Source organism: Aphelocoma coerulescens, chromosome 18 (genome assembly GCF_041296385.1).
Source record: "Aphelocoma coerulescens isolate FSJ_1873_10779 chromosome 18, UR_Acoe_1.0, whole genome shotgun sequence".
Taxonomy (NCBI): Eukaryota; Metazoa; Chordata; class Aves; order Passeriformes; family Corvidae; genus Aphelocoma; species Aphelocoma coerulescens.
In genome coordinates, this window is record NC_091031.1 from 576,147 (window position 1) to 602,822 (window position 26,676).

General features: G+C 59.5%; 1 long non-coding RNA gene across 1 annotated transcript in view; it reads right to left on the reverse strand.

The window, feature by feature from the left end:
- Positions 1 to 16,500: 16,500 nt before the first annotated feature.
- LOC138120062 (uncharacterized) overlaps positions 16,501 to 26,676 on the reverse strand; it is a 33,053-nt gene continuing 22,877 nt past the window's right edge. The window contains exons 2-3 of the long non-coding RNA XR_011155719.1: positions 17,820 to 17,935; positions 16,501 to 17,400 (exon numbers count right to left, since the gene is read on the reverse strand). This is a non-coding gene — a long non-coding RNA (uncharacterized lncRNA). The remainder of the gene's footprint in view (positions 17,401 to 17,819; positions 17,936 to 26,676) is intronic.

Here is a 26,676-nt window from a genome sequence, read left to right on the forward strand (position 1 = left end):
AACCACAGGGCTGTTCCCCAGCTGCATCCCAGAGCACCTCCAGGAATTTTAAATGGAAGGAGCACTTGAGTCCTAACTCAGATGATGCAAACATGAAAATGGGGGAGATGAGAGGCATCAGGAGGTTAAATGGGTGTCCTCGTCTCCCTGATCATCCTCTTGCTGCCTGAGGAGGTTGCTCCTGCACACAGCTCTCATCCCCACTCATCCCATCTCAGCACCTGAGGGTCCCTCCCACCTCCCCCTGACTCTGAGCCCGCTGGGCTGTGCCAGTCATCCCCCTCCAACACACCCGCAATGCTGGGAAAAAGAGCCCTAATTGCTTTTTGTTTTTCTGCTTCTCCCATCATTAAATCCCTTCTTCATCCCTAATAGTTTGGGATTCTGTGAAGGTTAATATGTTTCAGGTTCCCCACAAGTACAGCTAATTAACAAACAGTCCCCTCAATTCCCTTTAATGCTACACATGGAATGCAATCGCTGCAATTGCCTGCTTCCCAAAGCCATTACAAACCACAGAAAATTAGCTGGAACAGGTGATAAAAACCTTCTCTTATTGGTTCATGAAAGGAGCAGATCTCCAGGCAGCAGCTTCCCATCACGCAGATGGAAGGGGCCAGCACCCCCTGAGCAACCTGGCTGGGATCACCCTAACTCCCAGTGAGCCCTAAAACACCATCGACTCCAGGTCACTTTCCTTTGGGTGCTGAAGCCCAGATGACACCTCAGGCCCTGGTACTCAGAGTCCTGTTCTACCGCTGAGAACGAGCCTGTCGTTAAAGCAACTCCATGTGGCTGCCTGGGGAGGGACCCAGGGAAGGGGGAGAGCTCTGGTCCCAAGGGACACCAGGACACCATCCCGCACAGGGTGAGAGCAGAGCCAAAGCCAGTCCCTGCCCAGGGTCCTCAGGGCTGGTGTGCTGTCCCTGTCCTGAAGCAGTGCTGGGCCACAACCCCTAGGGACACGCACCCAGAAATTGGCACAACGGGGAGAACGTTCACACCCACTCCTGGGGGAAAAAGAGGAGGGAAACTAAAAAAATTAAAATAAATCAGGAGCACCATCATCAGGAGAGCCTCTTCATCCTCTCAGAGGAAGAGCACCCTCCACAAACTCCAGGAAGAGTCATGGACAAACCCCCTTCATCCTCCATCCCGGGAGCGCTGGGCTGTTCCCGCAGCAGCTGGAACACTTGCAGTGAACTCCGTGTCTCTTTTGGGAGCCCCAGAGCAGGCCAGGAAATGCAAGGAGCTCCCAGCAAATTTCTCCATTGCTCCATTAGCCCTCATTAAAAACCAGCACCTCTCAGGCGAGGTTCAATTTCCAGCTCCTGGATCTTGTGCCGGTGTCTGCCAGAAAGCTCCTCAGTATCAGCCCCTCCTCTGCTCCATCACTCACAGCAGTGATGCCTGGGCTGGCTCCAGAGCCCACAGTGCTAAGGAAACCCCAGCTGCACTCCGAGCCTCGCACAGGATTCTTCCACAGCCTGGCCGGGCAAGTGGAGGCGGCACGAGTGGAGCGGGGAACGCTGTTCTCCTCTCCCCAGCACCCACATCCCTTTGCAGCAGGAGAACCAACCCTCCCCGGGGTGTTCCGAGTGAACAGATCGGATCAGAGACACCAGGGACCTGGCACAGCCCCTCCAGCACCAGCACCAGCACCAGCACCAGCACAGCCACAGCCTCCCCACAGGAACCCTGCTGCTGGTCATGCCCAGAGGCAGGCAGGTGTCCATGGGCAGCCACCGGGGCCACCATCCACTCCCAGAGGCAGCTCTGACTGTCCCCAGCTGTGTTTTGCCAGCCCTTTGTGTCCCACAGCCCCCACACACAGTGGGATGTTGGCAGCCGGGGCGTGATGCCTGGGCAGGTGCTGGCTCTGGGCGTCGGGCTCATCACACCCATCCCGTGAGCAGCCTCCCCACGGCCACATCTTCTCGTCTCAGCGTCCTCCCCGAGTGCCAGAGCACCCTCCAGTGATGGGCTTCCCATGCAAGAGCTCCTTAAAAATGTAAATTGGGAACAGCCTCACAGCACAGGAGGAAAATCACTGTAAACAAAATCGCAGTTGCTGTGGAAACCATTAAAAATAGATTCCCCACGCTCCCCCTTTTGTGCTGGGTATTATACAGCTGGGTTCCTTCATTCCGCATTATTATTACTTTTTAATTATGAATAATTTCCTCCCTTCTATAGGAAGATGGAGTAAAAAACAGAACTTTCCAAACGAAGGGCCTTTAGGATATGTTTCAATATGCAAATGAAGGCAAACATGCATTCGGTGCTGTTTATGCCACGGGGTAAAAATCTTTCTGCCTTAACCCTTCCCATGCCACATCCCCCATTTCCTCCCTTTTCCCCCAGCCAGGAAGGACAGTGCCCCCAGTCCCACCAGCAGCTGCATCCAGGATGAAGGGGACAGGCATCAGCACAGATATGTGGGGGTAACACCTCAGCAAGCCAGGCACAGTGCTGCTCTGCCAGCCCTGCCACGCTGCCCACTCTCCTCAGACACCGTGTGACAGAACTGCTCTGTGGCAGGGACCACCTCTGCCTTCACAGGAGTTCTCCAGGCTCAGAAACACCAAGACCAGCACAACTTGTGCTGCCTCAGCCCTGGCACGGAGCTCACAGGTGCTGGCTGAGCACTGGGAGCAGTGAGAGGGGACACGGTGAGTCCCCATCTCTCTGAGGAGTGACGGAAATCCCACTCAACACCCCTGTCCTGTGGCACTGCACTGACACAGGCTCCAGTCTCTGAGCAGAGGAAAGGTTCAGAATTATTTGGAAAACGATGGTACCTGGGAAGATGGTCCCATTCCAGAGTCTGACTCAGTGGCTATTTGCAGCCCTTGTCCACGGGAGAGGATGCTCCTGCCCCGGGCGCGCGGTCAGCCCCCGGCGCCCTGCCGGGTGCCAGCTGCGGCCCTGGCAGCCGCGCGGCACAGGCGGCTCCTGCCCACGGCCCCAGCACCGCGGACCAGGCAGAAGGTTCCCGAGCAGGCTGGCCCCGGCCCACGGCCAGCAAACTTCCCGCTGCCACAGAGGAGCAGATGGACGGGCCTGGGAACCCTCCAGCGCACGCTGAGCCCATGTCCTACCTGCTCGGACACCGTGCTGCCCATGGCCGGGGCCCTGGGGCTGCGGCCGAGCCCAGCGCACCCAGAGCTGCGGGACAGGTGGATCCGTCTGCCTGTGGTGACCCAGCTCAGGGTTAGGAGCTGCACAAGCCAACGTTGGTGTGTCACAGACACCCACACCTCACTTCATTCCCCCTGAAGCTGTCCAGTCCCCAGCACAGGAGGAACATGGCTCGCTTTAACTTTGGAAAGTTTCTGCTGCCCTGTCACACAGTGTGGATAAATAACGCTGAGCAGTGCCAGAGGCATTACAGCATGGGTACAAAAAACAGGCTGGAAAACCCCAAACAGGACTGGCTTTGGAGAGTAGGATTTTCACCGTTAAGAAGAGAAAGTTTTCTTTTGTTTTCTGCAGATACCAAACTGGGACAGGGCCAGAACTGAGGAGAGAGGGAAGGTGCCTGACTTGAGGGCAACTTTAGCACCCTGCCACCTCCTTCTAAAAATCCCCAGAGAACACAAGACCCCTTCTCCACAGAGACCAGCTCTCCCAATTCCCTTTTCAAGTCCTTCAGTGCTCATCTCTCCTGTACAACCCAGATTTCAAAGTACCCTCATGTACCAACACTAAATGATACAGCCCAGGGCCAGAAGGGCCCTTACACCTGGCAAATGCATTCCTGGAACACAGACCAAAGGCTCCAATCCTGTGTTCATCCCGTTCACTGCCTTCCTCCCAGAGAGATACCCATGTTTGATTCACAGATAGCAAGCAACAGAGAAACCCCCACAGGCTTAAGCCGTTCCAGTGGTTAACTACCTTCCCTGATAAAAATATGCACTTTGTTTCCAGTCAGAATTTGTCTTACTGGAGCTTTCAGAGCCTGGATCTTATGTCTTTTCCCTGCTAAATTAGAGCGCTCTGTACCCAAAGACATCTCTTAACCCCAAACTAAAACAACTCACATCACAAAGCCACCTCTTAAACTTCTCTTGGATGAAAAGTTCAACCTACTTAGGCTCTGTCTCCCACAGCAGAGCAGCTTTTCCAGCCCATGGACCATTTCTGTAGCTCTTTCCTGCACATTTCCCATGCCACCAGTGTTTTTCCAGCACAGGCCCCAAGCGTGGTGCCAGCACACATTTGCCCTTCATCACCCATGGGCAGCCCTTCACCCCAACCATAAGAGGGGTACAGCCACAGTCAGCCCCACGGGGAAGGGGGACACTCAGCGTCCTGTCCTGGGGCTGACAGCCACGGAGAGTGCCCAGCTGCCCCCACTCCCCTCCTGCCAGCTCCCCACCTAACAAGATGGTCCCCAAACCCCTGTGACAACCAGCAAGCCGTGCCTGGGCCAAGGGGACAGCTGACACCATTGTCACCCCAGCGCCGCTTCCTTCAGGCTCAGCAGGTCCAAGTCTCGTGTTTGTCACCACCACTCCAGCAAGGAAACGGCCCCTCAGAGAGCAAAGATCCAAGTGCCTGAAAGCACCTGGGAGCTTGCCTTCAGGAGGGGGGGGCAGCGAGAACTGGGGAGCCCCAGAGCAGGTGTCCCATAGAGCACCCCAAACCCAGAGGCATCCGGTGGCCCTGAGAGGTCACCAAGCAGTGCCCAGGCTCTGCTGCCCACCCTGCCCCGGAGCTCCGCAGCGCCCGAGCCCCCCGGCCATGGGGCTACCCGTGTGGAGGCGAGTGGGGGTTGGGGCTGCAGCCCAGAGCAGCAGGATAACAGGATCCCAGGGCAGACCCCTCAGCACAGAGCCCTGCACCCAAGGAATGGCCCAGCGCCAACCATTCATCACACAAACGCACACATCAAGGCAAACAAACCCAGGCAGCCCCCAGCCCCAGTGCTGGGAGAGGGGCTGAACCAGCAAATCCCCGGGGATACTCACAGGCTGCTGGGCTCCTACCATCAGCACATCCATCCAGACAGCACAGACTTCCAGCCAGGAGAGCAAGGGAGGGAAGGTCTGTGCCCAGGCTATGGTGATGCCCAGAAACCTCCCAAATCCTTCCCAGCTCCAACTGGCAGCAGTCTCCCTCCCTTCCAGCACGGAGGGCCAGGGAGCAGCCCAGGGAGCCCCAGCTCCATGTGCTCCCTGTCAGACGAGGTCCTGCTCCAGCCACAACTGCATTCGTATTTAATTCACAGCAATTACACTCACATGCTGCAAGACAAATACATTTTAGAAGCCCTCAGTTAAATGTGGATAATTACGGCTGCCTGCACCAGGGGACAGCCCTGCCCAGGCTCAGGAGGAAGCATCACATCCTGATTCCACTAACGCTGTAAATTAGCAAGGCGCATCCCAATGGCAGCAGAGTAATTACCAGCTCCCACATCCCCCCCTTCCTGTGGGCTGCTGCTCCCGTGCTCCCCCCACTCCGCATCGTCCTCCCGCGCAGCACGGGTGTTCCCAGGCATATGCTGCTGTTAATGGGGCTTCTGTCACTTCAGCTGCTGGCAGAGATTATTTTATCTCGGGAACCCTCTCCCAGTGCCAGAGCCCAGGCTTTCAGCTCTAAATCATCCACAGGGGAACTCACAGGTGCGGGGGAACACAAGATGGAAGCATCAACTTTGTGCGGTGGCAGCAGGATGGAGCAGGGGGACCCAGCAGGACCACCCCTGGCAGAGCCCCAGGAATGCTCCCAAATCGAGCAGGCACAAAGGAGCATGGGGAGCGAGGGAGAAAGGGGGAACACAACCACCCGGGTATGGGCAGGGAGACAGTGACGGGCGAGTGTGCAAACCCAGATTTACCCAGCACGGCACTGGACATCCTCCACCTGCACCATGTTCCTTCTGGCAGCCCACACCCAGCCTCTGCTGAGGAGCCCTGGGATGGAGCTGGGACTGCTCCTGCTCTGGGCACAATGGCTGCACGCCGGGCAGGCACCACCAGCAGCTCCCGTTTGCACTCCAGCCCCGGCCCCGGAGCACCGCGGGCTCTGCACGGCACTGCCATCGTGTGCCAGAGCACCACGGACCCTCCCACTGCCCGGGCACTGTGCTCGCTCCCCGAGGAGAGGGGGCACCGCTCCATGGCTGGCATGGCGGGCACGAGCAGACGGAGGCTCAGCACGGCTCCTGCCAGGGAAAGCTCGTGCACTTTACCACTGCTGAGCAGCTTCTGTGTTCCTGAAATATCCTCTTCCCCTGGGCAACTTCATATGTGAGTCTTGGGACTAGTCAGAGCATTAAACTGACATCTAGGTCACGGTAAGGAATAGCTCAATGCCTCCAGGAAAAAGGGTTTTCCTTCCACATCCCAGCGCCTCCTCCACCAGCTCAGTACTCAGCCCAGGAGCGAGCATTTAACAGGAGTGACCACTTCTAGCTGAGAATGAAGGAGGCTGTGGGGGTGGAAAAGGGATTAAAACCATTTCTGAGACATGGACTGGAGATTAGCTGCCTTTTCTGAGTTCTCTTGGGTCTTCATGGTCTCTGGAGCAGCACCTCTGCAGGAAAAGGCACTGGCAGGATTTAAAGCCCAGGGAGCCTGGCTGGACACAGGCCAGGGCCAGCAAACAGAGTCTCACCATGTTCAGCTCAGCAGATGCCGTGCCCAAGAACCACGGGTGATCCATCCTGACCACCAACACCCATCACCTTGGTGGCAAACAGGCCCCGGCCTCGCTGGGCTAATCCCAGCCCCGCCTGCAACTCCTGCATCCTCCACAGCAGGTACTGCTCTGGGAATCCAGCACTTAGCGTTTTCTCTCCACTGGTTGCCCCATCTGCCCCAGCTCTGCCACAGGGCTGGGGGTCCCAGGGCCGCTCTAGGACCCTCGCATGGAACAGCAGCACCAGCATCGATAAATGATCAAATGTGGGATGCCCAGGCTGCGGGACGGGAGAGGGAACAGACCGGAGCGGGTGCTCACCCAGGGACAGGGAGCGGCGGGGCAGACCGCTGGCCCCGCCTCCCGGGGGAAGGCTCAGCCCACGGCAGCGCCTGTCCCTGTCCCCGGTGTGTCACGATGATGGAGTGCCGGATGCAGGCACCGTAATGGTTTCATCAACTTAGCTACTTTTTATGAGAAATTTGTTCCAATCCCTTCCCTCTCCCCGGCTGCTGTCACCTTAACAGATGTCAGACCTGAAAGAATAATAATCCTGGCAGGAACCCTTGAACCGGAGCGAGCGGCGTCCCAGGGAGGAGGCAAGAGCACGGAGAAAAATCATTTTTGCAGGAGCTCAGGACCACTTGGAGCTGCCCAGCCTGACACTGTCAGGGCTGGGAGATTGGCTTGTGCTCTCCTCTTCCTCCCTGGGGGAAACCTGCCCTGTACAGGGATGCTGCTGTGCTGGTGAAACAGCTCTGGAGAGGAACCCCTCAGCCCTGGGGCGTCCATCCCGCCGCCATCCAGACTCCATCCGGACTTCAACCGGCTCCTCACCTAGTGAACGCCTAAAACCCACCTCCTCTCCCCGACACAATTCCCACACCTATTCCTGTCCCTGTCACCTCTCTAAGAAGCTTCATCAAGGGAACCAGCGCAGACGGAGCCAGTGCCAGCAGAACGGGCACACATGTGGGCAGATCTCACCACGCCGCACATCCTGCTGCTGGATTCCCCCGGCCACTGCCCGGCAAGGCGCGACACAGACGGTGCAGTGATCCATCATGCCCTCGGTCCCTGCAGCCTCCTGCTCTGGGAGCTCACCTCACCGCCAGCCTGTCCCCGCCAGTGCCAGGGAACAGCACGGGCAGGAGAGAGCGGCACTGCGGCACAGGCCGTGGGCAGCCGGGACAGCGCGGTCCCTCCCGCCTCTCCGCGTCTGCGGGCTCCCGGGACACCCCAGAACGCACCGAGGATCCGATCCCCGTGCCGAGCCCGTGGGCACTGGCGGCAGCTGGAGCGGGCGGACGCAGCAGGATGGGCAGCAGAACAACCGGGGCGGCTTCCCCTGCACGCAGCAAAGCCCCGGGCACTGATCTGGGGATTCCCAAGGCTGCAAGTGCCAGACCTGCCCTCGCGCTGCCTTCTCCTGTGAGGAGCTGCTGCTCTGCGATGAGTCATCGCTGGAAGACGAATTCTATTTAAAGGATGTTATTCGTAGAAATTGAGTTTTAATAACAGGGCATCAAACAAGCAGAAAATACCAAACTTCCAAGTGGAGCGAAGTTTCCGTATGTTAATTTATACAGCACAATCACCGCTTGGAGGAATAAAAACCACGCAGAGAGCTCCTCTCCCTGACACAGCAGCGCAGGGAGCCCTGTCCTGCTCCCCAGAGCATTTCCCGGCCACGGGGAGCAGAGATGGGGACAGGCAGCCCGGGCATGGCCACTGCTGTTGGCACAGCTGCGGCACAAGCTCTGGGCTCCGGCCGCCGCTGCCGCGCTCCCAGGAGAGCTCCATCCCTCCATCCCAGGAGCCTTCGGGCTCTGCTTTGCTGCCAGTGGGAGGGCGGGAGGAGACAGCGCTGAGCTCGCTTTAAAAATAGATCAAACCTTGTGCTACGGAGCCATTTTATTAGAGCAGCACAAGCTGTCGGGCTGGTGACACCTCTGCGAGCACCCAGGGAAGTTTTCCCAGATGAATTTGAAAAGTGAGGGGAAGAAACAAAGACGAAGCAGACTTGTTTTCCAACAAAAAAAAAAAACGTGTGGGGGAGAAGCCTGTCTGCACTTGAGCCCCTCACCCCGTCGCCAGCCCAAATCCCTGTCCCCAGCCCACACGCACCTCCCAGGCATCACCAGGTGCCCTGGTGCCAGCACTGCAGCGAGGGCTGAACCTCTCACACGAGCACGAATCTTTGGCTCGCCCCAAATCTGCCTGAAAGCTCCTCTGCCCAGAGTGGTGACTCCCATGCCCCTACCTGGTCATGTACCAGGGACAGTATGTCCTGTAAAGGGCAGAGGGAAGTGCCTCAGGTCTTCTGGAGCTGCAGCAGGGCCAAACCTGCCCATCCCACCAAGGCTGCCCAGGGTGGGGGTCCTAGGGCTCAGCACAGGTGGGGGCTCGGCTCAAACCCAGCTCAGCCTCCCTGAGCTGGAGCTGCCAAGGACAGGATTTGTTCCCACAGGGCTCAGCAGTGCGGCAGCCAGCCCAGACTCCCAGTATTCCCTTTGTGCATGCCACAATTGACTCCTGTTTGTAAAATGAAAATTGGGAATGGGAGAGGCAAAGAGAAAACACAGAAAAGCCTCCAAAGCAAACCTCAGTGAACTTGTGGTAGCTCTCCTGAGAGCACTTTCCATCTAGTTCACCTTTTGTCATGCAATCACCACCCTTCCTGCTGCTGCAGCCGGGCAATGGCCGAGTGCTGAGAAATCCATGGTGTAACCAGGGAACACTGGCTCCGCTGTGAGCCGGGTCCTGTCCTGGGTGCTGAGCTGCGTCAGAAAATTCCCACCTGCAAGGAGCTGGTTCCCTGTGCAGCAGCTCACGGAGCAGCTGGCAGAAAGCCAGGGTCCTTCCAGAGCCGTGTTAGCGATGCCCAGGGAAGAGCTGATCGCGTGTCATGGAAACAGCTTTGTGCCAGCCACAGCGTGCACAGCCGGGGGACACAGTGACCACAGTGAGGGCAGGACCAGGGCTCTGCTGCTGGTGTCCAGCAATGGCCCCATGCACAGGTTTGGCACATGCAGATCCCAGGGACTGCTCCTGGTACCAGCAGCTGATCCCTCTGGCCCCACCAGGCCCTGGTGAGAGCATCATTCGCCACCAGTCAGCCTCAGCCGGGGACATGCAGCAAGCACCAGGGGAGGAGCAGCTGGTCCCACAGCCAGTGACACCACCGAGCATTCCCAAGGCTGCTCCACAGCATGGATAGGTGGAGATGAAGCCAACCTGGGTGTTGCCTGAAAACTGGTGGAGAAATTCACTTTGGTGGGAGGGATGAGTGTGATAATTCACTGGTTAGTGGGACAGAGCCGAGGAACAGGAACTGAAGCTACAGGCTCCACATCAGGATCAAAACTCAAAATATCCCATGAGTTCAAACCAGAGGAACAAGGAACCCTCCATCCCAGAAACCCCCCCAGAACTGGCCCAACACATCACGTCAAGCTGCGCTGGGCCACAGCACTGGAAAGCACAGAATGGAGACGAGAGGAGTCAGGGCAGGGAAAGATCCCCAAGCCCCCATCATGCAGAACAGGAGCTCAGGGAAAAACCAAGGTGGAAACACACAACAAACAGGCAAGACCTGCCTGTACCTAATGCAGCTCATGCCACAGTAAGTTGGGAATGTGAGTGCCTGGGCCAGCAGCAGTGACCCAGTGGGATGGGGGGGGCAGGAGGAGGGGGTCAGCCTGGAGGGGGCTGGCAGGCCCTGAGACTGAGCAGCACAAAGTCCAAAGCACTGAACATGGGAGCATCTGCTCCAACCTGGGAACCACATGGAGACACAACTCGGCGCATTACTCAGCCACGGGCTGACTCTGAGTCACCAGCTCCAGCATCTGGGAGGAGAGTGAGTGCGAGCGTGTGAGTGAGCGTGTGAGTGAGCGTGTGAGTGTGAGCGTGTGAGTGTGAGTGTGTGAGTGTGAGCGTGTGAGAATGTGTGAGTGTGAGCGTGTGAGAGTGTGTGTGAGCATGTGAGAGTGAGCGTGAGTGTGAGCGTGTGAGAGTGAGTGTGTGTGAGTGTGAGCGTGTGAGAATGTGTGTGAGTGTGTGAGTGTGAGCGTGTGAGAATGTGTGAGTGTGTGTGAGAGTGAGTGTGTGAGTGTGAGCGTGTGAGAATGTGTGAGTGTGTGTGAGTGTGAGCGTGTGAGAGTGAGTGTGTGAGTGTGAGTGTGTGAGTGTGAGTGTGCTCCTGGGCTGCCTGGCACAGGAAGCTCTGGGGGAGGGCGGCTGTGCCGGCTTGGCTGGCTCTGGATCCATGCCACGGGATGACCCCATCTGGGAGGGTCAGGCTGGGGGAGCACGGAGGGCTGCCAGGGGATGGAGAGCTGCTCCAGGAGCACATGGAATAAACAGGACAGAGGAGCTGGTCTGAGCCCAATCAAAGCTTCTCTATAAATACATAGGGAATGGGCACTGGGAGGAGCTGGTCATGCCAAAGGACAAGGTTGGCACAAGGAAAATGGGTATAAAAGGCCGCAGATAAAGGGAGGCAGGAGGAAATGAGGAGGGACAGGCACTGGGTGAGGAAAGCGGCTGTGGTAGGATGGCCCAGACAGTGGGACTGGGCTCGAGGCTCTGGGTCTCTTCCTAAAACACATCTTCAAATGCCTTTAAACACCACACAGACGGTTCACTGCTTTCGTCCCAGAGCTGACAAGTGATGCCCACAGCAGAGCAGCCCTTGCCCCCACAAGCAGCGACCGCCTGCCATGGAGAGCCAGCAGAGGATGGGGGTTTGCCCATGAACACCCACTGGCCTCTCCACTAGAGCCCCTTCCCACTGCATCCCCTGCAAGCCTGCTCCCCACGCTGTCCAGACTGTTTCGCTAACGGTGCAGCAAACCAGGCTGCTGATCAGATGGAAAGTCTCCATCCCATAATAAACAGTGTACTATTTATAAACCTGAAAACGTCTTTATTATTATTATTTTCCCCCAGAAAAAAAAAAAACATAATAAACCCCCCCTGCACACTGCTGTTAAACACACCCCAGCACGGCCCCGCAGGTCCGCAGCGCTGGTGCCGCTTCCCCAGGCAGTGCCCAGCAGAACAGATGGCAGTGTGGGCGTTAGGTACCAGCCTCCTGGCAATCCGAACATCTGTTACCGTTAGAAAATGCTAATTGCCATCAATCAGGACAGCACCTACCCACATTTACATGCAAGCACAAAAAAATTACGTCTAAATTTCTCTGAGTACAACACTTGCTGCATGTTAAGTAACCGGAGCTGCTCAGATGCTGCGCGGCAGCCTGGCACCGGCGCGGTGGGTGACGCGCCGCAGCTGAGCACCGGCAGCGCCCGGCTGCGCCCGCGGCACAAGGGGCAGAGCCCCCGGAGCTCATCCCACCCTGCCCCATCCCATCCCACCCTGCCCCATCCCACCCTGCCCCATTCCACCCTGCCCCATCCCACCCCGCCCCATCCCACCCTGCCCCATCCCCAGCGCGGAGCTCCCCGGCCGCAGCCGCCCCCATCTCCTGCCCGGGGTCGCTGCCGCCGGTGCGGGGCACTCCGGGAGGACAGCTCCCCGTCCCCCCGAGTCGCTGCAGGGCACCCACGTCCTGCTCTTCTGCACAACGCTCCCGCCACACCCGGCCACGCCAGACACAGCGGGAGCCCTTCGTCCAATCATTCCCTCCAGTGACTCCAGAACAGTTTGGGGTCCTGCACCCCGACCTGCTGCGCTCGGGGGCCCACGAGACCCCCACACGCTCCGCTGCTCCCCTCGCCCTGCCCTCGTCACATTTTGTCTTAGAGACGATCCCAGCCGGATCTGCTCCCGCAAGCCCCAGGGCAGGGGCCAGCATCCCGCCCCACGGGACACTGCCACAGGCTGCCTGAGGCCATCTGTGGGCACTGCCTGGCCCCGGCTGCTCCTCACAGTCCATGAGCCTTCTCTATCCCCAGAGAGCACAAAAGAGATGGGAACACAGCCAGCTCCACTGTGGTTCATCAGGTACCACATCACGGGGCACCGGCCCCAAAGCGAGATGGCAATTCCCGTTTGGAAGAAGCAAAGGCACAAATCGTGGACAGAGAACTTGGACATAAAGTTCAGTCAGAGAAGAATGAAAACAAGAAACCTGGTGCACGGTGATCCCCGAGCCACAGCCCCCTCCGCAGCGGTCCCACGGGATGCTCCGACAGCCGGAGCTGGCGAGCGGCCCCGCTCCTCACCCCGCGGCTGCCGGGCCCCCGCCTCCCTCGCAGCGGGGAGCTGCGCCGGAATGCAAATGATGCTCCAGGCGAGTGCCAAGAGCTCCTTGTTCCTTCCCCAATTTAGGACACCTCTCGGTGCTGCAGCCCGCACGGAGTTCGTAGGAGGCTGCAAGGGTGCCAGAGGAGCTGAGCCTGCCCAGGGTGACTCTTCGACAGCAAAGCTGCACCTTGCAGCGCAGTTTTCCCCTCCCTTGGATCTGTTCCCTCAGGACCACAGCCCTGGATCACAGCTCTGAAAGAAACTTCACATGGCGAAAGCCTTTCTACCTGCTGCCCTCCTGGGCACAACGTGGACTCCCCAGTGTGTCCCCACACACCACGGCAGTGGCCCCACCGTGCCGGCTGCGGGCACTGCTGCCTCAGCTCCTGGGGAAAACTCAGGCCCTTCCCAAGGAAGAGCACAAGGAGCACATAGGAGTGATCCTGCTGCCGAGGCGAAGGGCCAGGGACACAGGCTGGAGGAACTGCTGGGAGCCCCAGAACAGCCTCACTGGGTGCACCACGCTCCTCCCATGGCCAAGGGGAGCTGGGGATCACAGTGCACATTGAATTTCCCTGCAGCCATCATGTTAGGGCTGCCGGGCTCTGGCTCCATCCCCTGGTTCACCCCACATCCCTCCCAGCCCTGGCTCCCCAACAGGCTCCCACCAACGTGAGCAGGTTGTGGCACCGCTGCTGCTTCCCGCGGCTCCCATTGTTACTCAGCAGCCAAGGGAACCGCTCAGAGCTACAAGGTCACTCAAAAACACCATCTGTCCACGCACTGCTCCTCGCCCTGGGGAGAGCAGCAGAGAAATTATTTCAATGCACTGAAGGCCGCTGTGCCCCTCTCCACCGCCCTGCTGCACACCAGCATCTCACAGTGCTCATTCAGCCTTGGCTCAGCGAGGGGGGACCACAGCATCAGTGTCCACTGATGCCCCCCACACTCTCCACACCACGAGGGCACCCAAAGGCTCCAAGAGTTGACAGGGAACCCTCCCAGACTGCTCATCACAGGGTGAGATGTTTGGTGCTGGAGAGAGACTGCCTTGTGCTGGCCAGAGCCACCGCCACCTCTGTGACCCCTGGCTGGTGGCCTCTCCAGTACCATGGGGTGGGGCAATGGTGAGTGTAGCCTACCTTGACGTGGGGAACGAGTCACAGGAGCACCCCGACACCCCCAGGAACCACAGCTCCAGGTCCCCTCCCCCTGCACCGCCCAGGGATTATTTCTGGGGAACTGAAGTCACTTGCATTCGGGCTCTGAAGTCACATTCGTCTCTGCTTGTTCTACTTCTCCCGCACCTAAAAGTGTCACAACACGGTGCTATCTCTGTCGAGGCAGTTGTCCCCCACATGCTATGTCCCAGATGCTCCTGTGTTGCTGCTCACATCCAGGCACTTCCCCAGCCCCGGTTTCTTGCCAGGATGGCGCGGGGCTGCCAGCACCGGCTGGGGGCATGGAGGGGCTGACTCACACCCAGCTCCAGCAGTAAATAAATACGTGACTTCAGCTCATTTGCAAACCCAGTCCCAGGGAGCACGCCCGGCTGTGCCCCTCATCCACGGGCATCCCAGCACCTACCTCCCACATCCACCAACCCCCGCTGTGGCTCCGTCCCACCTCTGCGTGCCCCCAGCTGCACTGCTGACAGCAGAGGTGGGCACTGCCCCTAGGGCTGCCCCGCAGGGGTCCCCTGCATCCCAATGGCCCCGGGACCCTGTGCCACGCTGGCCCTGTGGCCCCGCAGCGAGTCCCACTGTGTGCAAGATCCCTTCCATATGGGAGCAGCCAGCGGAGCTGCCAGCTCCCAGCTCCAGCGCTTGCCGCTACATCTGGAAACTCTTCTCACCCTTAATTGTTTCTAATGCTTTAACACACGGAGTGACTAATAAGACACTAATTGGGCAGCGTTAGCAGGGAGCGGAGCAGGAGCGCTGGCAGTGCCCTCCGTGCCGAGCCGCCGGCTCCCAGCACTGCGCTGCCGTGTGCTGCCATTGCCATAAATCCCTCCGGACTCCAGCGCCTCTCCCTGCTCAGCCTTTCCCAGCGTGGCAGAAAACCTGCCCCAGCAGTGGGGAGAGCCAAGAGACGCCGATTTTAGCTCTGTCTAGTGGTCCCTGTGCCCCGGGAGCCAGGGCAGGGAGGGCACAAGGTACCCCCCCAGCAGGGACATCCCACACACCGTCACCCCTCGAGCAGAAAGGCACCGGGTGACCCCAATCGCTCCCCTCCGACTGCCCAGCACCGCGCTGCCTCTGGGCACGTACCGGCACCGCTGGGATGGGCTTGTGCTTGGCATTGCCCACGTTGAGCCAAGGTGAGGAGACAAGTGATGAACGGCCGCAGGAATGCGCCTGCTCCGGGTGATTTATGGCTGTTGGGGAGCCAGGGCAGAGGACAGCTGCATTTGGGACCCTCCCGTGCCCCAGAGAGCCGTGGGGTGATGGCCCCCCCCACTTCTGGGGCTGCCCTGTCTCCCTGGGAGCTCCCACGGGGCTGCCAGCCCTGCCTGCACAGCTGCTGGCGGCACTACGCTCGCCAGAGCTGCTCAACAGCAGGAAAGAGGCACAAATCTTGTTACACACTGGCTAAGCCTCCCTGGGCATGTTTTCTATAAATCTCCTGGAATTTATTATATGATAACTAGCCTGGAAAAGCTAAATTAAATCCACAGCCAAGAAACTGACTTTCAAGTGTGACCTAATTTAGTTGCTGGAAGGGGAGGGAGGGAGGGAGCGGGGATCCCGGTGCCAGTCGTTCCCGGGATGACCTCCCGGTGCAGCCACACACCCCCCATCCTCCTCTTCGCCGTGACTTTGGGGACGGAGCTGCGCAGCCTTTCATGTCTGAGCGGATCTCACACTCCCACTCACTGGAACAAAAGCGCCTCAAGGGCTCCCCTGTCAGATGTTTTCCATTGCTCATCTCCAAGTCTTCCTTCAAGGAGCACTCTCCTCCCGGGGGGGGCTCCGGCGGGCTTGGGGATGATGGGGAGAGTCGCTGCAGGGGCTCTGCATTGGCACGTTCCTCCCTGCTCCAGGCTGCTCCCCACCAGCCCAGTGAGCCCCAAGCTCGGCACCAGCACCCACACATTCCACGGCCGGCAGCCCCAGCCACACCCAGGGTCCAGCCAGGCTCCAGGGGAGCAGGAAGAAAGCAGCAGGGAGAAAAGCTGGATGGGGAAGAGGCTTGGCGGCCTGAGCTCGAGTGAGCCCACTTCTGCCCTGGTGCCCAGAGCAGGCGCTGGCAGCAGTGGCTGCAACCGGCCCTGCAGACAAGGTGCCTCCTCTGGGATGGGCACAGCCCTCCTGATGCAGGGGTACGATGTGCACTATGGCTGGGGTGACAACCTGTCTGCCGTCCCCTGAAAAGCAGCACAGCCCCAGCCCCAGGAGCCAGACATGCCCCAGTGCAGTGCAAGGTCCTGGGAGAAACTCCCAGTGCTCCCACTTTGGCCAGGACGCTCACAATAGCTGGTTCCACAGTGCTGTGGGGCTGGGTAGGAGTGGGCACCCCTTCACCCCAAAACTGCCCACCCGTAGGGCTGCTGGCTCTGGGCAGAGCGGGTGGCAGGAGGCAGGAGCACTGTGCAGGCAGGGCCCGTGGCAAGGGCAATGTGGGCAGAGCGGGACCACGGTGCTCCGGCAGACCCGGGGGTGGGCTCGGGGCTGGCACGCGGACGCGTGCTGTTGTTCTGGAACGGAGTGCACTGGCAGAGCGGCATGTGGGAAGCTTGCATAATAGTGCCAGCCCACACTACGCCTGCTCCTTCCCAGCATGATCAGCCCCTTGCTTTCATGAGCAATAACATCCACCCAAAGTTTTCTAAAGACAAAAAAAAGAGCTTCAAGGTGATGCACAGAGCTCAGCTGCCTTTGCTGCCTCTGAACTGATTAATGCAGCTGGGGAATCCATCTGCACACCGTTCTAATCCCACATTCTGGACAACCTATACCCCAGCAAGGGACAAGAAGCCTCAAACTCTTGCTCCCATTTCGTGATTCCAGAGCAGGCACCTGGGGTTGGGGCAGAGCGGAGGAGCCAGCGTGCTGTGTGCAGCACGGCAAGGGGGGTACACACAGCCCCCCACACTGGGAGCCCTGCACGGCCCCATGGGCACTCTTCCTGCCCAGGCACTCCCCTCGGCTTATGCCAGTGGGAGAAGAGTGGTCCCAACTCTGGGGGGGTCTCCCCGGCACAGCAGTTGGTGGAGACGGCACTGGAAGACAAATTCTATGGCCCCAAACAGAGCCCAGTCCCTGGTCACCGTGGCTGCCACAGCGTGGCCGTGACTCTCTGAGCACCTGCTGAACCTGTGGGTGCTTGCAGTGCTGGGAACAAACAGGGAAAATGCCTCGTCTGGAGGAGAGAGTCCCACTGCCTTCGAGAGTTTTAAATTTTAGCTCCTCCTCAAGCTGGTGCGAGCTCCCAGTGCAGACCGGTGTCAGCGCGAGGGGGGTTCCAGTCTGTGTAACGTGAACTGACGGGGACGGGTTCAGCCCAGACCACACGGAGCCACACACAGCCCTGAGGGGAGTTTGCAGCACAGTTGGTGCCAGGAGCGACGTGCAGGGCTGTGCGTGCATCATGGGCACACACTCCCCTTCCCACGCAGGGGCACCACCGACGTCCCCTGTGCTCCAGGACCTCCACACTCCCCCAGCAAGCAGGACTGGGACTGGTCAATGGGTAGGACCAGCCCCCCCCACGCCATATCCCACGAGGATTAGAGCAGACGGGGCTTCTCCCAGCAACGTTCCCCTTTGCCAGGTCATCACACAAGAGTCTGGACACAGGACCTGTACCCAGTGCTGGTGCAAAGTCCCCGGTGGGCTGATTGTGAGCTGCTGCCCCAGGCACAGCCATGGGAAGCAGCATCTTCATCCTCAACCAAAAAATATCTCCATACCCTCCCCTACCTGGACTGCTGGGTGGGAACAACGTACCTGAAGACCAAGAGCAGGTGCCTCAGGTGTGGTGGCAGGTGGGAGCTCACACTCGTGTTCACCCCTCCAAGCCGTCAGGAAGAGCCGTCGGGGTCTCACAGCAGCAGTTTCTCAGCCTGAAAGAGAGAGGGAGAGGCTCCAGTCCCGTCCCTGTGTAGGCACCGCCGCTAATAACGGAGGAGGATGTGGCAGAGCTCGGCGCCTCAGAACGCCACAGCTCTGGGGGCTCACACGCGCTTGGCCCACTCCTTTAACAGCACAATTATCTCACGGCTGGGGAGCAGCTCTGGAGCAGCCCCTGACATGCAGAGGCAGGACCCTGCCCAGTGGTAAAGCCCCTAAAGAGAGGGAAGCGTGCTCGGCCGGGGAGCAAGGTTTGGCTGCACGGGGCACATGGCAGGTCCCCAGCTCATGGTCCCCAGTGGGACACGTCCCAGTCTCTGCACTGACACAGAAAATGCTGGGGCTGGTCCTGCCTCCCTGAGAGCACCGGCGCCAGCCTCAGGTGAGTGCATGGGATGGAGACAAGGAAAGGCAAAGACTTCTTCCTAAAGGAAAGAAGTCCCCAACCCACTTGTTCCCCCGAAGGCTCTCTGGAGGCCACCAGAAGCTCCACGTTTGCTTTTCCCCGACCCAGGCTGAACAGGAGATAAGTTAACAGCTTGTCCCCCATTGTAATGGGACTTTTTCCCTGTTCCCCCGGGCAGCCCATCCATCACAGCACAGAGCAGTGACGTCCCCCTGGCACCTTGGCCAGGCAGCCCCCCTGCCTGCTGTGAGTTACGACGCCTGCACCGTGCGGTGGGATGGGCTCAGAGCACCGGCTCCACACCAGGAGCCGAGATTTATCCCCTCGGCGGAACGGGGGCAGAAGCCAGCAGATAAGTCACAGCAGAGCTGCAGGAGTGGTGCTCAAGGTCCTCCAAGGTTGGCTCATTAAAAACCAAGGAGAAGAGGAAGACAAGACCTGCCTGCCGTGGTGTGGTTGCGAATCCCCCTCCTGATGCTGAACCAGCCATGGCCAAGAGGGAGGCAGGAATGGAGCCAGGCCCCCCAGGCTGGCTCTGCAGCAATCCCTGGGGCAGGCTGCTGGCCAGGACATCCCAGCACATTCCAATAACCCCAGCAGTGCAGTACCCAGACAGGGATGGGCTTCCCAGCAGTGCAGAGCCACTAAAAATCCAACAGGCAGCCTACAGAGGCGCTGGGATGCTGGCCCCAGGAGTAGGCTGCAGCCACCCAGCACACCAAGCATGCTGCTGGGAGTGGGTGCCATCCTTGCGATGGGCCCTGTCACTGGTTTGGGGACAGACCACAGATTTGGGGACAGAGATGCAGTGAATATCACAGGCACACTCCAGACTTGCTGGAATTCCCCTCCTGCTTCATTAGTCCTGCTCATTAAGCTCTGCTCCTGATCAGCAGGCACAGCTAGAGCTCAGCAGTGTCACTCCCCAGCCCTTCCATCCCAGCCTCTTTAATGCTGGTCCGTCACAGCCGGTCCCCTAAACCCCCCTGGCTGTCCCCTTCTGCAGGCTCTGCTACCAGTCCCTCCTCCCTCCCCGCTATGGTTCGTGTGTGACCAGGAACCACGGTGGAGCTGGGGGCTCAGCAGGGACTCACACTCTGGGGTTTGCCCCAGACCGAACCCCTCCAGTCATGTGCAGCAAGTGGAGGATAAGACAAACACTGGAAAAACCCAATTGCATTGCTGAAACAAACTGAACACAGCAGGAATTTTTCAGCACCTTCTATTTTTGAAAGGAAACCCATGTGAGTGCAGGACAGGGGTTGGCATGTTCCCCACTGGTGTTGGGGGCCCAGCAGCATCCCTCAGCAGCAGCAGCATCCCTCACCGTCGGCAGCATCCCTGCAGCACCCTGCCACTGGGAAATTGCTCCATCCCCAGGAGGGATGGGAAAGTGGATTGCAGATCCCTACGGGGCATCTCCCTCAGGAGCCACCAGGCTTTTACTGCACACTAAACCACAGCGATTAGATCAACAAGCCAACCCCTGGAAGGCTGAGAGGTTTTATCAAAGCCAGCAGCACCTCAGGGAGGCGATGGAAAGATGATGCAGCTGCCCACAGCATCCGCAATCCCTGGGCCAGCCTGGCGGCTGCTGCAGAAGGGCAGGACCAGGGCTGTACCGGCTCATTTTCGGGAGGCTGAGCCTCTGCCGCTGCCTCCATGCTCCCAGAAGGACGCCGGTCCTGATCCCAGCCCAGTGCCTTCTGTCAGACCCCACCGTGGCAGTGGGGTGTCACAGAAATGCCCCTCAGCAGGGCAGGGCTGGGGGGCAGCAGCAGCTCGGGAGGCAGGTGCCCACAGCGCTTCTCCCTGGATTGCAGAGGAGTGGGGAGAGCAATTTTCTTTCAGCAGCAAACTCTCTGAAGCAGCACTCGGCACCTGTGCAGCCCAAGATACAGCTCCTGCTCCAGCCCAACCAGGAGCTATTTCCCACTTATCTGCGCCACGGCTGATATCTGTGCAGCAGAACACGGCGCTCGGTAATAGGATTTTGATGCTAAACAGAAGATGTTTTTTTCCCTGGGTCTCACTTACGTCACACCCGGAGGTATCCATGGCCATGGAGGTGACACAGAGGAAGGCTAAAGAGTTTCAACTCTTGCGCTGAGGGAGCAGCTTCTCCTTCAGCTGCTAAACAGCAGAATTACAGTGATCTAGCATTGCCTGCCCTCGTCGTGCCCCAACCCCGACGCGGCCCTGGGGAGGAGAGGGAGGAAAGCATGCCCCCACTGCTGCAGCCCCACTGCCCCCCTGGCTGGCAGGACCCCGCTCCTGCCCACAGCTCCCATGGGAGTGAGCAGAGCTCCTTGGTGCTGGGGCTGAGCTGGGGGCTGGGGAAGCTTGCATGCTGTGGGCACCATCTGCTCCCAGCGCTCCTCGAGCCCCAGGGATGTGCTGGGGGAGCCTGAAACCCACAGGCATCACCTGCAGCCCACGGGTATCACCCACTCCCCGTGGGCATCACCCGCTCCCAGCACTCCCCCAGCCCCAGGCGCTGCTGTCAGCTGCATCCCGTGCCACAGGGACCACCCACACACCACAGCAGCAGCAGCAGCAGCACAGAGACAGGCTTGGGTGGCAGAGCCACACTTGCAGCTGCCTCAGGGAAAGGGGAGGAAGGCTTGTCACCTCCCTGCCACCCTCCTCCCCATATGAGCGAGAGGAAGGTCCCACGCACCCCCACTGCTGGAGCTGGGAAAGTCTCTGCCTGCCACAGACAAAACCAAGGCGATGGGAACCACCCCCGCCGGGTGCGGGTGACATCTCACCCGTGGGAACGCTGCCGGCGCGGCGTCAGGGCTGTCACTGTGGCGTCAGGGCTGTCACTGCTCCCACGGCACAAACCGGGTGATGAGGGGCACCAGCCGAAAAGCCATGGGCTGGCGGTGGTGGGAGAGTCTGGCCAAGGCCAAGATCAGCATTGCACAGCCGGGCCCTGGCACGCTTGGCCAGGCTGAGCACACCCGGGCCAAGAGGTGCTCAGGGGTGCATGGGGGTTGTGGGGTGCACACTGACCACAGGGTACACACTGACCACAGGGTACACACTGACCAGGGGGTACACACTGACCACGGGGTGCACACTGACCACAGGGCCCCTCACCACCACGGCGAGCAGCTCCGGCCCTGGCCGCAGTGGTGCCCAGGGAAGCAGGTGCCCGGCCAGCCCCGGCCCGGCTGACCCGAGGAGCACCCGGCAGCGCAGCGAGGGAAACACAGCGCTGTGCAGGCGAGCACAGCCCCAGGACAGCTGCGCCAGCACGGGCCCCATCCCACACGGAGGGTGTGCCCACAGCCAGGGCAGTGCCAGCAGCGCCTGCAGCAGGGACAGGGGTGCCAGGAGCCGGGGCAGCCCTCGCTGTGGCAGAGGCATGCCAGGAGCTGGTCACAGTCTGTTTTCTTGCACAAGTGCATTAAGCATTCCACACAGCACTTTTGCTGTAAATCACTTCCTATTCAGGCTCACTGCTGAGGGTCTCTGAAGGTCGATTTTCCATGGTTATGACAACAAAAACTAAAATTGGGTCAAACCTGAAAGGTATTATCTTTCTCCAAGCTGCTAAATGCACAATAGTAATGAGGTTGGTTAAGCAGTTCACCCCCAGCCCGCATTATTTGCTCTGAAGATGTATTAACCAGTTAAATGAGCGTGATAAGGCAGCCCTGCACATTCCTCCCACCAGCCACACGGAAGATCTGAGGCTCTGGGTCTCCGTATCCTGGTTAATAGCCGAGACCGCAGCCCCACCGACAAAGGCGGCCGCGCCACACAGCTCCGGGCCAGCTCTGCCCGGCCTGACCCACGGGAACACAAAGGGAACTTTAAAGACATCCAGCAGCTCAGAGCCATTGGAAAAAATAATTATCGTTCCTCCTCCCCTTTCTCTTTCTTCTTCTTAACGCTCTCCCTCATCCAACCTCCTGATGAAAGAACGAGCCCACTGCCTGCCCCATCAAAGGCGGTTTAGCAGCATCCCTGCACCAGGATGGGGGATTATCCCTGGCAAACACAGGCAGCTGACCTGGCTGCCACCTCCAGGCATGGGACCCAGGGGCACATGGAAAACCCACCCAACCACCTTGTAAGCACTGGAGGTCACTTCACAGCAGTACCCAAAAGATGCTGTGTGCCCATGGCAGAGCTCTTCACGCAGACCTGCTGGGGGGGTGCAAGACAGGCTGCCCAGGGCGTCCCCACCCCAGTGGGCCTGCAGGACCACTTGTGGGACACAAAGAACATTTGTTCTTATAGGATTTCTGCTGTTTTTCCTAAAACAAACATCCATTAATGTAAATATAACTGATGTAAACAAGCATGACCCTAAAATCCATGTGCAGCTGTATGGAACAGGGAAAAGAGAGGGAGGAAGGTTGGTTGGGAGAGAGGGAGGGGAAACACTTTAATTAATCTCTAAAATGAATGAGATGGGAAAACTCAAACTGCAGGGAAAGCATCTGGTGCTGCTGCAGGAAGGGGCTGCCCAGAACGTGGGGCTGGGTTCTGCCGTGTGACACCAGAGCCATCGGCTCCCACACCGGCCCCCCATGGCACCAGCCCCCTGCGGGGAGAGCCACGCCACGTCCACAGCACCCAGGGAGGGCAGCCTGCAGTGGTGCCAGTCCCATGTGCCAGAGCTGAGAGCTGGGAACATCCCACTGGCTCGCCCCTTGTGAGCTGCTGCTGCTGCAGGCTCCCGGCTCCGTCCCCAGCCAGGAGGAGGAGCATCCACAGGATCCCCACGAGCAGCCTGTCCCCACAGGGGATGGGCACCAGGGGAGGTGGCAGGAGGCTTCACCTCCCGCAGCAGGGACCCTGCCACCAGTCAGGGAGCACACGGGGGAAACACAGAGATCCTCAGTGTGTCTCTCACAGTGATCCAGCTGGGGCTTTGCCAGGAGGAAGTTGCTGCATGGAGAAATGCCAGCACTTTCTAGCACAGAAGCATGGATGAAGATCCCAAGGTGGGATCTGTCTTGGCAGAAGCTCTGGGACCAGCGCTCCGGCCTCCAGGGGCCACCTCCTGAGGGACCAAAATGTGGCTGCGAACAGTACCTGAGGACCAAGGGGCAGAGAGAAAGACCACAGAGCAGATCCAAGGAGCTCCAAGATGGGAGGAAAGGGCCTGGGGGGTCAACCAGAGGCAACAGCAGATTCACACAGTTTAAGAGGACAGCAGTGGATCCAGACTGGGCTCTTCCAGGTCTCCCCACAAGCAGCTGCTGCTGCCATGGTATGGCAGGGAGAGGCCAAAACAACCATAGCCACACACGGTCCCTGCTCCCAATTCCAGCAGCCTTCCTGCCACAGAGCCCTGCCTGCACACACACTCTGGGCTCTCGGGGTGACACTGGACTCCCTGGGGATGGGTCCATCAGATCCATCCTGCTCCTCCTCTCATTCAGGATCTCAAACCCTATCCCTCACCATCAGCCACTGACTGGAAACCATGCAGGGCCAGGTGCCAGGGAACGGGAATTCCTCCTCCTGGCTTGAGGTGGACTCCTGTGCCCTGACTGCCCCACGACAGCTGCCATGCTCAGCCCAGCATGCCAGCAGCTCCAGCCACACTCACACCCTGTCCCACTCCAGGCCAGCAAGGTCCTGAGGAATCGTCCTTCATCCCAAGCCTGGAGAACAAATACACAACGTGGCTCCTCTTGGAGAAACACCGACCAGCACAGCTCCTCCTCAGTGCAGCACTGGCCAGGTGCGCTGGCAAAACAGGCCATCACCAGCTGTAGTGCCCAGCTCTGCCATGGCAGTGCCTGCCTGGCACGGCGCTCCACTCTGGGAAGAGCCAGTCCCTCGTCCCCTTACCTGGGTGCAGCACCCATGCTGCTGAGGCTCCTCACGGCGAAGGATCTGGGATGGCACCCCCAGGACTCACCCAAGCACCTGAGCCAGCCCCGTGCAGGGTTCTGCACCTGCCAGCCCTCCCGGCCACCGCATGGCCGCAGCTCCCGGCACTGTCTTGGAGCTGCCGCCGCTGCAGCGCACGCGTCCTCCCCCCTGCCCTTTCCAACACCGCCGCTGATGGGAGGGAGTTAGAAATGCCAGGAAGAGCATTTCTTATTTCAAAAAGCCAGATCATCTAAAGACTGGCACCAGCCCAGTGAGACCTCCCCAGATTTATGGCCAGCACAGCTGAAGAGACAGAGGAGCTTTAGTGAACCTGGTTAAGACCCCATGGGAAAGTGACAGCAGGATCTGAGTGACCTGAGAACTCCACCTCTCTGTCGAGAAAACAAAAGCAACACAAGAAAGGAGCCTGGCAGCCCCAGGAACTGCGGGGAGGGGGCTGCCAAGGGACAGGGCACCTGGGGCCAACAGGACACACATCAGGACACCACACCCTGCCCAGGGAGCAGGGACCAGGCAGTTGCTGGGACAGCAGAACATCACTGCTGGAGCACCCTTCACTGCCTGCGGCACTGATCCAGCCTCCCCCTCCTCCTCCTCCTCCTCCTCCTCCTCCTCCAGGGCCTCTTCCTCTCCTTCCCCTCTTTGTCATTCCTCTCAGCTCACGCCTCTTCTCTGCTCTCCTTCAGCTGCTCACAGCAATAATCCAGGGCACTGACGCCCCAGCAGATTGCTCAGCGCCGCTCCCCGCTGCTGACCGGGGTTTTAATGACTCCCCCGGCCATGCTGGGGCTGGTCTCCACCTCCACCGGCTGCCAGCCAGGTTCTCCCCACCATCCCTCCTCCAAAAAACACCTGCACCATCCGCAGGGATGGGTGAGGAACACCCACCACCTCCAGCTCAGTGGGGGCTCAGCTGGGATCCGCTCTTGTCTTGCACCCAGGCTCTCAGCCATTCCAAGCACCCACAGGATCCTCTTGGCAGTCCCGACCCCCAGGGCTCCCCGGCCCCCTGGGCCAGGCAAGTGCAGCCAAGGGCACCAATGCAGCAGCTGGAGGGGCCTCAGGCTGACAGCACAGCGCATATTCCTTGGGGACAGCGAAGGGACAACAGCGGCTCAGTGTCGGTCAGAAGATGCTGCTCAAAGCCTCACGGCACGGGGCTCTGCAGAGGCAGGGACAGGACAGGGACCAGGCAGAGACCAGGAATTGGGGCTCTGCCTGCAGGATCCACACAGCACCCCAGGCTCCTGCTGCCCCATGCAGCACCTGCCAACTCCTGGCACAGGCACCAGCACCCCACGAGGGCATGAGCCAGTGCAGGACCTGCGAGGGTCTCCTCCCCAGTGAGGAGGATGGGTATGACAGGGAGTGGAGCTGCTGCTCAGGGGGACCCCGTGAAGCTCAGGAAGTAAATTGCCGAGCCCCATTCCCAGAGCTGAGCTGCCCACGGGTGCGCAGGCAGCTTCTGGGACCAAGGGACAGGCCAGCAGTGTGACCCCGGCCAGCCCTGTCATTGTCCCCCACAAGGCCGTGTCTGGATCCCGTGTCCAGCTTTGGGCTCCCCAGTGCAGATGGGATGAATACGCAGGAGCGAATCTTGCAGAAGCCCATGGCGATGCTCAGAGGCTGGAGCACAGGTCAGAGACACAGTGGGAGGGAGGCGGGCTCTCAGCCCAGAGAAGGAGAGGCTCAGGAAGGTTATGGGGAAATCAGGGCCAGGGCAGGAAGGGGGGAGGGCAGTGGAGCTCCAGCTGCATTATCCTGTTTCCCAACAAATCCATCCATCCATCCATCCATCCATCCATCCATCCATCCATCCATCCATCCATCCACCCATCCACATCAGCAAAGCAATTTTAGAGGCAAGCAGCAGCCGCCAAGGAACCGCAAAGCAGAGGCTGTGCCAAACACCAGCAACCACAGCCTGCCTGCCCCCCACCTGGCATCGCCCCAGCACCTGTCCCCATCTCCATGCTCAGTGAAGGGAGCAGCCTGAGGTGTGGGGGGTGCCCCACGACCCCCAGCCCCCCCAACCCCTCACCACCAGGCACACCACTCGCTGCCAGGCTGCAGATCCCCATGTCCCGTCCTTTAATTAACATTCCACATGTAAAGTTGGGATTGTAATTACTGCAACTGATTAACAGGCCGAAGGTAGCCCGTCTCCGGGGGAGCAGATTAGCCGCGGCTCTCTCGAGCTCCTGCTCTCACCTCGGCACTGCCGGCGCATTTTAAGCAGGGCCCGATGCCCCCGCAGTCAGTGATTAATGGGCGTGCGGGAGGGGGACGCGGCGGCTCCGTCCCACTGCTCTTCCCATGCTCTGCTGGGGCAGGACAGGCCCGGTTTCAGCGGCCATGGGCTGGCAAGAGTGGAGGATGCTGGATGCTGGGAAGTGATTCCCAGAGCCTCCTCTCCCTGCTGTCCAGACACCAGGCAGGGGATATAGGATATGATTCCCAGAA